The 13,920-nt window shown below is 39.6% G+C and overlaps 1 protein-coding gene across 2 annotated transcripts in view; it reads right to left on the reverse strand.

The window, feature by feature from the left end:
- The window catches only part of MAML3 (mastermind like transcriptional coactivator 3), a 401,479-nt gene that overhangs the window by 248,242 nt on the left and 139,317 nt on the right, over positions 1-13,920 (reverse strand). The gene's annotated exons all lie outside the window — the stretch shown is intronic.

A 13,920-nucleotide genomic window follows, 5' to 3' on the forward strand; every position in this document is an offset into this window, starting at 1 on the left:
CAAAGGGATATATGTATGTATACTAACCTGTTCATATCCATAAATATTTCTACTTGTATCCTAATGTATCTATATTAAGCTAAACAGGAGTTCATACTAATGTCCCCAACTCTAATCTATTACCACATGGATCATTCTAGCCTTCTCTCCTTGCTTTGCTGTAACGCCTCATTTCAACAGTGAGAAACATGCCACCCACAATCCACCATCCATTTACTTAATTGTTCAATTTCAATATTTATTACAGTTGTTTCAGAATTGTTAATCTGTACCTTTTATAGGAAAAAACTATCAGAGTACAGTGCTAGGTACAGCTCCTTTTGCTTTTAGTTTTACAATCTTCACTCATTTCCAAAGCTACTTAGGTCAGCATCTCTATCCCCTATTCCCTTCAGTGAAGTTATTATATATATTTGTAATAGACTCTTTTGTCACAATCTGCATTCTATCCTAGGATCCTTTAACTTCCTAAATATATATATATATTTTTTTGATTTGCATACATTAAGTTTCACTCTTTGTGCTGTAAAGTCCAACAGGTTTTGACAAATGCAGTGTCACATATTCATCATTACAGTATCATATAGAATAGTTTCACCACCCTAAAAACAATTGCTTGGGCTCCACCTATTCAATCCTCCCTTCCCCCTCAAATACTTGGCAACCCCTGTTCTGTTTATCTCTACAGTTTTGCCTTTTACAGAATGTCATGAAAATAGAATCATACAGTATGTAGCTTTTTCAGACCAGCTTGAACACCAGTGTTTTTACAGACAGGTAACGGTCAACAGTGTTCAATATTGCTGAGTGGTAAAAAAAAGTACCAAAGAGTGACAGATATTAGCATAGCACAGGCTACGTCTAGAAGTTTCCAGAGATAGAGCTGAACTTACTTATTTACTGCTATTTTAACTCTCAATGTCAGTGACTCAAGAGTGAGGACTGTAACACCAGCCTCTAGAGAAAGAAAATCTTACCATGGAGCAGAGCCATAGAGAAGGAAAGTTTAAATCTCAAAGATCCTCAAATCATAAAGTATATCAGATGTTGGATAATAAGCAGAAGGATGAGCCAACACCCTGCAATAATTTAAGTCTCATAGAACACAATAAAAGGTCAGTGCTTTTAGATGTGCTTAGTCTATTTATTTGAGCTAAAATGGATGGTGATCAACAGTGAAAGATGCCCAACTAACAGGAATCCCTTAAACCAGCTGTCTCTGTCATTATCTAGGAGGCCCCAAATGAAGAATGCATATGCACAAGGATTAAGATCCTATGCTTTCCAGAAATTGCCATGTGTAGGTAGGTGCCCAGTGAAAGCCTTACCCAGGGGCACAGCACACATGCCCATATTTGCCCTAGCCTGTGGGGAATTAGCTAGAATTCCACCGTGTGCTACAGATACCAAGGAGTGTTCAAAAAGCAAACAAAAAGCACCAAAAGAGGCAACAAAGATCTTCAGTGAGACCCTTACAACAATTTCTTCCTATACATTTTGGAATACAAGCTCTTAAAAAGTGGCTATGGAAATATACCGGATCATTTTGCTGTCTCTAAGGTGACACCTCCTCATGCTCTTCTCATTCTCATTCCTGCCAGCTTCCCAAGTTCACTGGTGGATCTCATAGCACCCTTCATGTTGTTTCTTCCAGCTCTATTGAAAGCATATCAGGATAAGCAGAGGAGAAGCCCAACATGTGCTTTCTACCATCCGTGGCTCTCATTTTTTTTCCTGTAGACAGCTGAGTACAAACTGTGCTTTTTCTGATTTTGCTCGTAGACAGTATTATCACTTGTCATCAGAGTGCTATCACATGTAATAGTCATTTGTTTATTCTTCCTCCCAGGTGACCTCTTTCTCCTCCGTCTATTATGTTTCCTTGAGTTGAGTATCAAAGTTCCTTAGTCTTCAACGGGGACAGGCATATTTGCCAAGATCCAAGGATAAAACATCTTGAAAGGAAGCCGAGAAAATGGTGTAGCCACTGAATTTCTACTTCTTTTTGTAACTACTTTTAGTCATTATCACTGGATTAAACACACACACACACGCACAAAACTGATTAGTTCTGGTTGTTATTCATTATTCTCCCACTTCTTGTTTCTAAAAAATCTGCATTACAAACAACCCTCCAAGATCTTATTCCAATCACCCTATCTCAAGTCTTACAATTAATATTCCTAATACAACCACTATGCCACTCGACTTTTTTTTTAAAGCAACAAAAACCAATGCCAATGAATCAGAAATCTCCATGAAAAGGAGGCCAAAGAGGTTAACCAGAGAGTGAACTTGACAGTGCAAAGCAAGAACCTCCCCTGTGTTTCCCTGTTCACTAAAGCTAGTGGTTTTGGTTAACACAGGAAACGCAGTAAATACACAGTAAATTGTACACACAAAGCAGCCATCAGCAATTTGCCTGGTGGGGTCGGATAGCATGTGGCTGATAGGTCTCAGGAGATGAGGAACAAACAGCCATGATGGATTAAGTGATTGCTATTGGCTGTGTGCTTGCCCTGAATATTTCACCGTGGACAGTAATCAATTACTAGAGACCAGTAATGATACCAATCAAATGCACTTAGCACTTCTGCACTATCAACCTGAGGGTTGCCGACCTGCCAGTTTGAAAAGGCTTAAGGCTGTGTGAGAAGTGATATGTAAGGTAGCCACTGTGAAGTCTTTACATCAGGGAAAGCAGTCTTCTTTCCCTTCGTGTTAAAAAGATAAATGGATAAATTAGCCACTCACCTGCCCTACATTAAGGTTTCTTTCAAAACAAGCAATATTCTCTCTCACCCTCTCTCCCAAGGGGATGACTGTTTATAAATATTTTAACATAATTTGAGGCATCCTGGTCAGCAGTTTCCCGCGAACAAACTGCCTCGAAGAAAACGACTGAACAGAAGCTGTGGCAAAGCAGAAAAACAGCCAACCTATTGCTTCTAAAGACCGCCAGTCACCATAGAATTCCACTGCTATGATGTCACTCCCTGCCTTTTCGTTCTGTGCTGGGAACACCACGAATCATCACTGTATGTCCAGAATGCCCCAATCTAGAATGCTCTTCTTTACGGTGTCCATGAGAAGGTGAAAAAGAAATCCGCCTCTCTGGGTTTCTAGCATGTCCAAATATAAGTCAGTTCCATCTCTTCTTGGGGTGTGGCATCTCTTTCTCTCTTCATGGTCATCTTCATTTACAATATGGGAGTTCTCAGGAAGAAATAGAGTTGTAAGTTTGTGGAGTCTTTTCCAACCCTCACCAGGCTTCTGGTGCCCCATCTTCTGTTGCCTGTTTGCTCAGTGCCAGTCTTTTATGAAATAGTGGACTGCCCCACAATTACTACTTTGATGGACCTTTTGGCTTAACAATAACGGCAATTAATCAAAAGGGGGAGGCAGTGGGGGAGGGGGGGGAGGCTCAGAAGACTTGTTCCACACTTAATTCTTGAGGTTTATTTTTGCTGTGTTTCAACAGTTTTTCCAGACAAGTATAAATTCCCTTTTCATGAGCTGGAGGGAACAGAAAAGTCTAAGTCCATTAAAGGCTTCCATTAAACTGCAGTTTACAAATCACTTCAGTGTTTGAGTTGTCCCGGCTTAAACTTACACAAAACAGGGACAAGAAGGGGCAAAAGAGAGCATTTTAGGATGGTGGAAAGAGTGTATGTCTTGAATGGGGTGGTGGTTACACGTGTGTATACATTTGTCAAAGCTTAAACTGGACACTTAAAATTGGTGCATTAGTGGTATGAAAATTTTATCTCAATAAAATTGAGTTAAAAACTCCTAACAAGCAACTCCTAACAAGCCAGATCCTCTGATAGCGAAGTGAGATAAACGTGTCCTTATCGTACCTCTGTTAAACAGGGGGCGATATTTTCAAATACCACACATTCCTTGGAGAATCACCCTGCTCTGCTCACTGAGCAGCAGTGCAGAATCCAAGGGAGTGCTCGCTGTTCAAACCTACGCCTTCTCTGGGTGCCTCTTGGAGGCAGCTGCTGGATTCAGACTTACTAAATTGCAAGTCCCCTCAGTTGGCAGAACTGCCCCTTCCTAGGGGTTTATGAACTCTGTTCATCCAAGTGCACAACCCAGAGTAGGACTCTGGACAGGAGAGAAGCAAGAATCTTGGCCAAGGCCACAGTCTCCCAGAACCACCAAAGGCGCTATCTCCAATAAGTGAATGTTCTGAATGGGTTCACTCATGTCCCATTATCAATATTGTTCCTAATAATACATGCCACCTTACCTATGCCACAAGGGCATTGTGAGAATTAATAATGAGGCCTCTGGAGCACTTTCCCAGAGAGAACACCAGGAGAATCAGAACCATCAGCCTCCTCAGAGCCAGCATCTATGGATGAAATAGCTTTAACTGCCTTCTCCCTGTTCTTCCTCCCTATTATGGTATCTCGATCATGCAAACCTGGACAAAGATTCTGTTGAACTTGTCACTGAATGTGTGTAACTTTTCAACTGAATTCTCTCCAGTTTGGGATGTTATTACAGGTCCATGAGTCTGGACTCCACAGAACTCAGTGTGAAACCCAAAGATGCTGCCTAGTTCCTATCCCACCAGCATCACCAAGTGATTTGTGATAAACTTCCTCCTGCTAAGAAGGATTCACACTCTGCTTGTCTTTCTATCCAGGTTCTTTGGTCAGGCTACTCTGTTCCTCTGAAAGCCAATGGCCAAGGCCTTCAGAGGACTGGGTAACAGCAGGAAACATGTTAATGCTGTAACTGTGGGTCTGGTATTTTAACAATTTTGTTTATCTAGTCCCTGCCCTTAGCACCTCTGCTCGCTCCCTACACACACACACACACACACACATGAATATTTACTTCAAGAATAATTTAACTACCCAAAGCAATCTACAAATTCAATACAATCTCTATCAAAATTCCAATGGAATTTTTTACAGATATAGAAAAAACAATCCTAAAATTCCTATGGAACCCCAAATAGCCAAATCAATCTTGAGAAAGAACAAGGCTGGAGGCATCATATTTCCTGATTTCAAAATACATTACAAAGCTATAGTAATCAAAACAGCATGGGGGGCCAGCCCGGTGGTGCAGGCGGTTAAGTGTGCGTGCTCCGCTGCGGTGGCCCGGGGTTCGCCGGTTCGGATCCCGGGTGTGCATGGATGCACTGCTTGGCAAGCCATGCTGTGGCGGCGTCCCATATAAAGTGGAGGAAGATGGGCACGGATGTTAGCCCAGGGCCAGTCTTCCTCAGCAAAAAAAGAGAAGGATTGGCAGATGTTAGCACAGGGCTGATCTTCCTCACAAAAGAAACAAACAAACAAACAAACAAACAAACAGTATGGTACTGGCATAAAGACAGACATATAGACTAATGGAATAGAGCCAAGAAATAAATCCACCATATACAGTCAACTGACCTTCAACAAAGGTGCCAAGAATACACAATGAGGAAAGGAGAGTCTCTTTAGCAAATGGTGTTGAGAAAACTGGATATCCACATACCAAAGAATGAAATTGGACCTTTATCTTATACCATGCACAAAAATCAACTCAAAATAGATTAAAGACTTAAAGACCCTAAATTGTAAAACTCCTAGAAGAAAACATAGGGGAAAAGCTTCATGATATTAGTCTTGAATATTGGAAATGATTTCATGGATCTGACACCGAAAGCACAGGCAACAAACGCAAAGGTAGACAAGAGGGACCACATCAAACTAAAAAGCTTCTGCACAGCAAAGCGATCAACAGAGTCAAAAGGCAACCTACATAGGAGAAAATATTTGCAAACCATATATCTGATAAGGAGTTAATGTCTAACATATTTAAAGAACTCCTACAACTCAATGGCACAAATACTAATAACCTGATTTAAAAATGGGCTAAACACCTGAATAGACATTTCTCCATAGAAGACATATAAATAGCCAACAGAACATGAAAAGATGGTCAGTGTCACTAATCATCAAGACAACACAAACCAAAACCACAATGAGGTATCACCTCACACCTGTCAGTGTGGCTCTTACCAAAAAAACAAAAGACAACAAGTATTAGTGAGGATGTGGAGAAATTGGAACCTCTCTACACTGTTGGTAGGGATTCAAAATGGTGCAGCCACTACGGAAAACAGTATGGGCAAGTTTCGCAAAAAATAAAAAATAGAACAATCATATGATCCAGCAATCCCACTTCTGGATATTTATCCAAAAGAATTGAAATCAGGATCTTGAAGAGATAACAGCACTTCCATGTTCCTTGTAGCACTATTCACAATAGCCAAGATGTGGAAACAACCTAAATGTCCATCAATGGATAAATGTATAAAGGAAATGTAGTATATTCCTACACAATGGAATATTATTCAGCCTTTAAAAAGGAGGAGATTCTGCAATATGTGACAATATGGATTAACCTTGAAGACATTGAAGTGAAATAAGCGAGTCACGAAGGGCAAGTACTTCATGACTCCACCTATATGAGGTATCTAAAATAGTTAAATTCATAGAATAAAGAGTGGAATGGTGGTTGCCAGGAACTGGGGGCAGGGGGAAATGGGGAGTTGCTAATCAATAGGCATAAAGTTTCAGTTAAGCAAGATGAATAAGTTCTATTGATGTGCTATACGACATTGTACTTACGGTTAACAATAGTGTATGGTACACTTAAAAATTTTGTTGAGGGTAGATCTCATGTTAAATGTTCTTACAATAAAATGAAAAAAATTTTAAAGTCATGATAGCAGGTACTTTTCTTTAGGGGGTAGAAAGTACTGGAGGAGGGCATAAGTGGAACTTTTGGGTTTCCAGTAATATTCTGTTTCTTGATCTTGGTGCTGGTGACAATGGTGTGTTCATTTTGTGAAAATTCATCTAGGTGTAACTTAAGATCTGTGCATTTTCCTGTATGTATACTTCAATGAAAAGTTAAAAAGGAATAATTTAAACATTTTAAATACTAAGTATTTTTTTTAATAATTTTATTTATTTATTTCCCCCCAAAGCCCCAGTAGATAGTTGTATGTCATAGTTGCACATCCTTCTAGTTGCTGTATGTGGGATGCAGCCTCAGCACGGCCTCAGAAGCAGTGCGTCGGTGCGCGCCCGGGATCCGAACCCCGGGCCGCCAGCAGCAGAGCACGCGCACGCAACCGCTAAGCCATGGGACTGGCCCAATACTAAGTATTTTTAAAGTAAATTGGCAGTAAAAGAAAAGAAAATCAGGACCGTAAGAAAAGAAACAGAATAGAATTAGAAGATTTAATTATTTTGCTTTAACATAATTAACTCTTTTCACTTTTCACAGTCTGAAGTATTGTTGACTACAACTTCAAAAGTTATATGAATAACTAACCCCACTACACAGAAATCTTAATATTTATTTACCTCGACAGACCTAACAATCACATGTAATAAAATAAAATCTAGTCACCAGACTATTTCTAATGATTATGAATTACATGTGCTAAAAAGACATGTGTATAGTAAGAATAATATTTACTATCTTTAAGTGGTAATATTAATATCCATTAACACCTATTTACAACATAAATCTTGTCCTTGAAAATAATATTATTGGAGGTTTAAAATGTAAGGGCTTATTTCTGAATTCTCCATTCTATTCCATATAGAATAGAACTACACCAATAACACATCTTCTTGAATACTCTAACAGTACATTTTGAAATACTACATGGAGTAGAGTAAGTCCACCAGCTTTGTTCATCTTTTTCAAAACTGTTTTAGCTATTATAGGTCCATTGCATTTCCCTATAAATTTGAGAACCAGTTTGTCAATTTCTATAAAGAATTTAGCTTGGATTTTCATATAGAGATTGCATTGAATTTATAGATCAATTTGGGGACAATTGTCATCTTGACAATATTTAGTCTTCCAATGCATGAACTGGAATTTCTCTCCATTTATTAAGATCTTCCACTTCTTTCAGCCATATTTTATAGTTTTCACTGTACAAGTATTATACTGCTAATAACTTTATTTCTAAGACTTTCACTTTTTTATATCATTGGGAATAGTATCAATTAATTTAATTGTCAGATAGTTTGATGCTTATAATAGAAATGAAATGTTTTTGTATATTAATCTTGTACCCTGCAAACTTGTTGAACTCATTTATTAGTTCTAATATTCTTTTGTGTGGATTCCTTGGGATTTTCTACACACAGGATCAAGTCATCTGCAAATAAACTTCCCATTCTTGATGCCTTTATTTTATTTTTGCCTTGTTGCATTGTCTAGAACTTTCAGTATAATATTGAATAGAGGTGGCGAGAGTGAACATCCTTGCCTTATTCCCTATCTTAGTGGAAAAGCATCTCATCTTTCATGATTATGTATGATGCTAGCTGTAGGTTTTTTGTAGATGCCCTTTATCAGGTTGAGGACGTTCTCTTCTATTCCTAGTTTGTTGAGAGTGCTTATCATGGATGGGTGTTGGGTTTTGTCAAATGATGTTTCTGCATCTATTGAGATGAAAATGTGGTTTTCATCTTTTATTGTATTAATATGGTATAGTACACTAATTAATTTTCAGATGTTAAACCAACCTCACATTAATGGGATACTCAGACAGTTTCTATTGACTGCTTTTATTCCTGGTATGGGTCACAGTCTCTTCTTTCTTTGCATATCCCGTAATATTTTGTTGAAAATTAAAGATGAAAATATTGTAGCAACTCTGGATTGTGATATTTTCCCCGGAAGGTGGTTGTTGTTTCTGTTTTTGTTTACTTCTTTAGTTCTTTAGTAATTTGCCTGGATTAATTCTGTGAAATCTATCTCCCCTGCAGTGTGAGGTCACTGAGTCTCTTCTCTGTAATGGTTGGCCAATGATTTGACAGAGACTGTGATCAAACACCTCAAGCAAGTAAGATTTCCATTCTCTGACAATGGATCTGTTTGTGGGTAGAAGAGCACTCTCAAAGTTTGGGCCATTTTCAAGTGGGTCTTAGCCTTTGCTCCCCACTGGGCCCTTTCATGTTTCCATGAGCATATGCTCAGCCTCAGGATTGGCTAGGAGCATGTGGATAGCTTGGGCTCCCTGTTGTCTGCTGCATATGTGGGCAGCCTAATCAACAAATGTGCTTACCCCAACCATGACTTCAACCTCAGGATAACAGAGCCACTGGCCCTTCCCAATCCCCTCCCACCAAGATCATTATGTCCACTGACAAGGCCTCTGGTCTTGAGCATTGCCCACCATTCCAAATCAAGTGAGCTCTCTTTGACAGCATCAGCAACCTGCCAGTCCTCATGGACTGAGGTGGTGTCCCCACCCCCAGAACCTCCAATGACAACTCAGCTGGGCAAGGGATGGGTGCAGCCCCAGGCAAGAATTCCACACACTCCCACTATTCTTAACCAAAGTTCAGCAGTTTTTCTAGTGTAAACATTTCTCAATTTGTTTTATGCCTTTACTCAATTTCCAGAGCACTGAAATGATTGTTTTTTGTTCATTTTTTCCAATTTTATATTCGCTTTTTTAAAGAGAGGATTTGTTGACCTCCTTACCTGGCCATAGCCAGAAGTCCCACCCCAGGATTTGTTTTTAAATGCTGTGGATACTACAGAGAAACTTGGCATTCTAGTATTTATATCCCATCCAATATGATTTTTATAGTGTCAAATGTTATACAGTTCTTTGTAGGTCTGATAAAACTTTAATCTTTTGAAGTGAGTAAGGCTCAACTTGAAAGTGTGGAATAAAATCACAATTGATTGAAATTAAAGATTTAAGTCAAACCATTTCGGGATATACAGAAGGAACTCAGTAAATGACCCTTGATTCATAGATGTGGATTACCACACATATTTTGACAAAAAATATGCTTATTTTCCCCTGTTTTTATGATATTTCTGCCCACTATGTTTCATCAAGCATCTATACCAAATGCCATATGAAGGATATAATTAAGGATCATTTATAAAAATATCTCCCTTAAATATTAAAATATACAATCATAGCTACATTTTACTTTTTGGCATGATCTTCCTCTTCAAAGTCACAGTGGGTTTTCCAGTTAATCTCCAGTTAAGCATCTGATTGAGATGTTGTTAATGTTAAACAGCAATACCATTTGATTAATATATTAAAACTGTCATGGTCATCTTCATGTACCTCCATAAAGACTGTTCATTACTTTCAATGGCTCTTTATTGCTATATGTCTGAAATTAGGAGATAAAAAGAGCCAGCAAAGCAGTAGGAGATCCATAACCTCTATTCCCCTATCTCTGAAGGAAAAAAAAACAACACAGCACTTCCTATGGCATGATTCAACCTGGGAATAAAAAGAGCTTTGCCAACATCAACTAAAACTCACCACAGCTGGTGAAGTTAAAATCAATACCAGCCCCTTAAAGGAACATCAGCGTATTTGCCTGAGATCATGTAACAAATTGGTACAACAACCAGAAAAGTAGACCAGAATGCTTGTCCTTTAATCACCATGTCCCAGTCTTCCTCTACTTACATCAGAACCAAACTGTAGGGCCATTTACCCAAACCTTTATCCCAACCTCACTTCTGCTTGAGAGTTTTCTTCCTAAAAAAGAATAGCGGTGTGGAGGAAAATAGAGATTGGTTCAATGATCCAGCTATGTTAATAGCGCCCTCCATGGAAAAAGAACAAAGAATTAAGAAAAGATTTGGCCTTCTTTCCCTTCAAACGCAATGCAAGTATGATCACAAAACCAAATCTCAAATAAACTAACAAAACACAGATTGATTTTGCTGTTTCAGTCCAGAATGGAAGAGATGTGTGTTAAATTTGCAACATACTACTCCAATTTTCTCCATGAGCAATTGCAGTTTGAGCCACCATCAATCCTTACCATGTTAAACCAAATTTTCTGAGCTTCTTCTCTATAATGAAACCACTTTGAAGGTTCCAAATTGCTTTCTCATGGGAGATGTTATCTCATATATCCTGGTAACTGTTATAATACTTATTTAAGGAAGGTAGAGAGCAGGTATTATAATTCCAGTGAAAGGAAAGCCAAGAGCCTAAAAGATGCCTCCAAGAGGTCTCAGAGTTCATAAGTAGCAAAGTGACAACAAGTCAAAGTCACTGAAGTTGGTACAGAGCTGTGCCTAAAAAATTAAGCTCCCTCCTGGGCCATCAATTTTATAAATTGGTCAAAATCATAGGTGACAAAAAGCCAGATGAGCACTCTTACCTGTCTACTCATCTGTATACACGCATACCTTGATTCATCAAAGGTTTTGTGAATTAACTAACCCAACAATGTTTCCCAATTTATCCAGATTATTCTACAAAAACCACAATGAGTCTTTCTCCATGTACTATAACTTATACTGGGAGCCTTTTTCCTTTTCAAAAAAAACAACAAAACCAGATTCACACCTTGACTACCATGTCTTTTTCAAAGCAACATGGAAAGATGAAAATCTTTCAAATGAACTCTATCTGAAATCTGTCCTGTTTAATTTATAATTACATTTGCAATAAGTTTAAAATCTCAAAAATTATTCTAGTTGAGGCTTCGAGTGGGAAAACTTACACAGAGGTAGAAGCAGAAAACACAAATCATGATCTTTAATAAGTCACAATGGGAAAGACTAACACCAGTCAACCTCCCATCAAATTTTATTTCATGATACATTTGTAAATATTCAGAAGACAATAATGACTTCAAATTCCACAAGATTATGGGTTCTAAATACTAGACTTACAATGAGAAGACCCAGGACTTGCTGTCATTATCATTAATTACTAATTAAGGAGCAACCCAGCCCTAACACCATGTCATTACATGGCTGCCCTTAAGGAGCTTACACTTTGGAACACAGTCAGAATATTCACACAACACAGAAACTCAACTAACATGAACACAGCTACACGTATCCCTTGATTTGTTTACTAGATATACCCCAGCCAACTTGGCAGAAAAGAAACTTGTATGTATTAGAATTCATTTTCCAATTACACAGCATCCCCTGTCCCGAAGAACTCCCAGTGGTCTTCTTTTACCAGCAGCACTGGTCCCTTGAGCGAGCGCTGGCAGCGGAGCTGGTTGGAGCGGCTCCCAGGGAGGCAGCAAGAGAGCAATGCAGGCTCAAAGCACCCAGCTCCAAAGTGGGACTAAAGATCCGGGTGTCCAGGAGCCTGAGCCTTTAATAATACAGTTGGACTGGGTTGATGCTTCAGTTGACCAATTCTTTCTCAAAATTCCTCTCTGCAAATTTATAGGAAGATTTAGGATTCCAGAGTTGGAAGGAACTTTGCATGGGAGTCCACAGGAGTTGATACATTTTCTGAACTGGTGCTGGCACCAGGCCTTGATCTCCTGACCCCAGGCCTGTTCTGGTTTTCACCCTGCCCCACTAGGTTGGGGTACATTTGGAAATGACACTAGTATTGCTTCTTGGGGAACATGGGTTAGGTCTGGGTTACCTAGAGGAAAATTCTAGAAGAAGCTCTTGGACAGAGTTCAAGATACACTGGCAGGGAAGTACCTAGTAAAAGAGAAATACACAACACATCTTGGGTATAAAGAGAAAAAGCACTAAAATGGTGTTGAGGGGTAGGGGATAGGTTGAGGGGCAATGCAGGAAAGAGCAGCAGAAACAAGAATTCTGGGATGGCTGCAGCCAAGGAACTGATGCCTATAAGGCCAACATGATTAGTCTCAAATAGGTTAGGAGGGCTGTGGGAAAGACAGGGTCCTATCTCATGGGCTTTACCACAGAGGGTTAACACTGGGCAATGCTCTTTTTTCTGTGTTTTGCTGTTCCTCATTTTAAAGTGGAGATAATAACGTTTTGCCAGTGACATCTTTCAAAGGGGACGGAGTGACTAACGCATGCCCTTGAAGGAATCCTGAAAGAGCACCAGATTCGAGTCTTAGCGTGGCCACACACTGGCTCCATGTCCTAGGAAACATCCTCTAAGCTCAGTTTCCAGATCTATAACAATAAGGGATTGGCTTCTTGAATTGTCTGTCCCAGCTATATGATTTCCATATGTGAAGGGCTTTACATTCCCCCAAGGAAAGTTTTTGTATAAATTACAAATGGCTTTAAGAGCCTTGTCAACCCAACCTTTCTCTCCTTGATGCTCTCCTCCTCAGTATGAGCAAGAGAATCACTTAAAAAGCATTGTAAGCTCCAGGTAATGGGCAGAAGAGACGAGCGAGACTGTAAATGGGCTCTTTAGAGTAAAGCCCCACCAAGCCATTAATGCTTTACACAAGACAGACTGTGGATTAGCGTGTTTATTTCAGAAGCCTTTCTGAACATCAGTACCTGGCTATTTAAATTCACAAGGCATTTGTTGTTGCATTTCGTTTCTTATTAACAATGGCACAGAAGCCAGGGTACACTGACAGTTCTCTCAATATCCCAGAATATTGGGGGAGGGGGTATTAATAGCACAGTTTCTTTACTCATTATTGATGTGCTACTTAAGGGCCAGCACCACCTCCCCATTCAAGCCCCCCCATTCCCCTCAGAACTGTTAACTAGAAACTGTTACATCAAGATCATATAACCCCCAAATCCACACAGGCACACTGTCAATTTTAAAGGCATCATATCTTCTTTTTTCACTTCTTTGAAGCTCATTAGAAACTGTACCTTTTGAGCATTTACTTCACCAAAATGCACTCTAATCACTTGAATCATAAAACCAGTAAGAGAGGAAGGGGCCTGGGAGGTTTGGGATGGGGGGCCGGGAGTACTGAGAAGAGAAAGAAAGAAAATGGGATGAACAGAGGCTGAGTGCGACTGTCTGTGGAGCGGGTGACACGAGCTACCCTCCGCAGACAAAGAACACCATGCGACTGGAAAGGAGACAATGAAGGCTCAGAGAAAACGCAGAGCACGCGGGACTGGCAGGGAAGCCCCCGCGTAGCCCCCTCCCCAAACCCGAGCTCACTT

The sequence above is a fragment of the Diceros bicornis genome, chromosome 11 (assembly GCF_020826845.1).
Source record: "Diceros bicornis minor isolate mBicDic1 chromosome 11, mDicBic1.mat.cur, whole genome shotgun sequence".
Taxonomy (NCBI): Eukaryota; Metazoa; Chordata; class Mammalia; order Perissodactyla; family Rhinocerotidae; genus Diceros; species Diceros bicornis.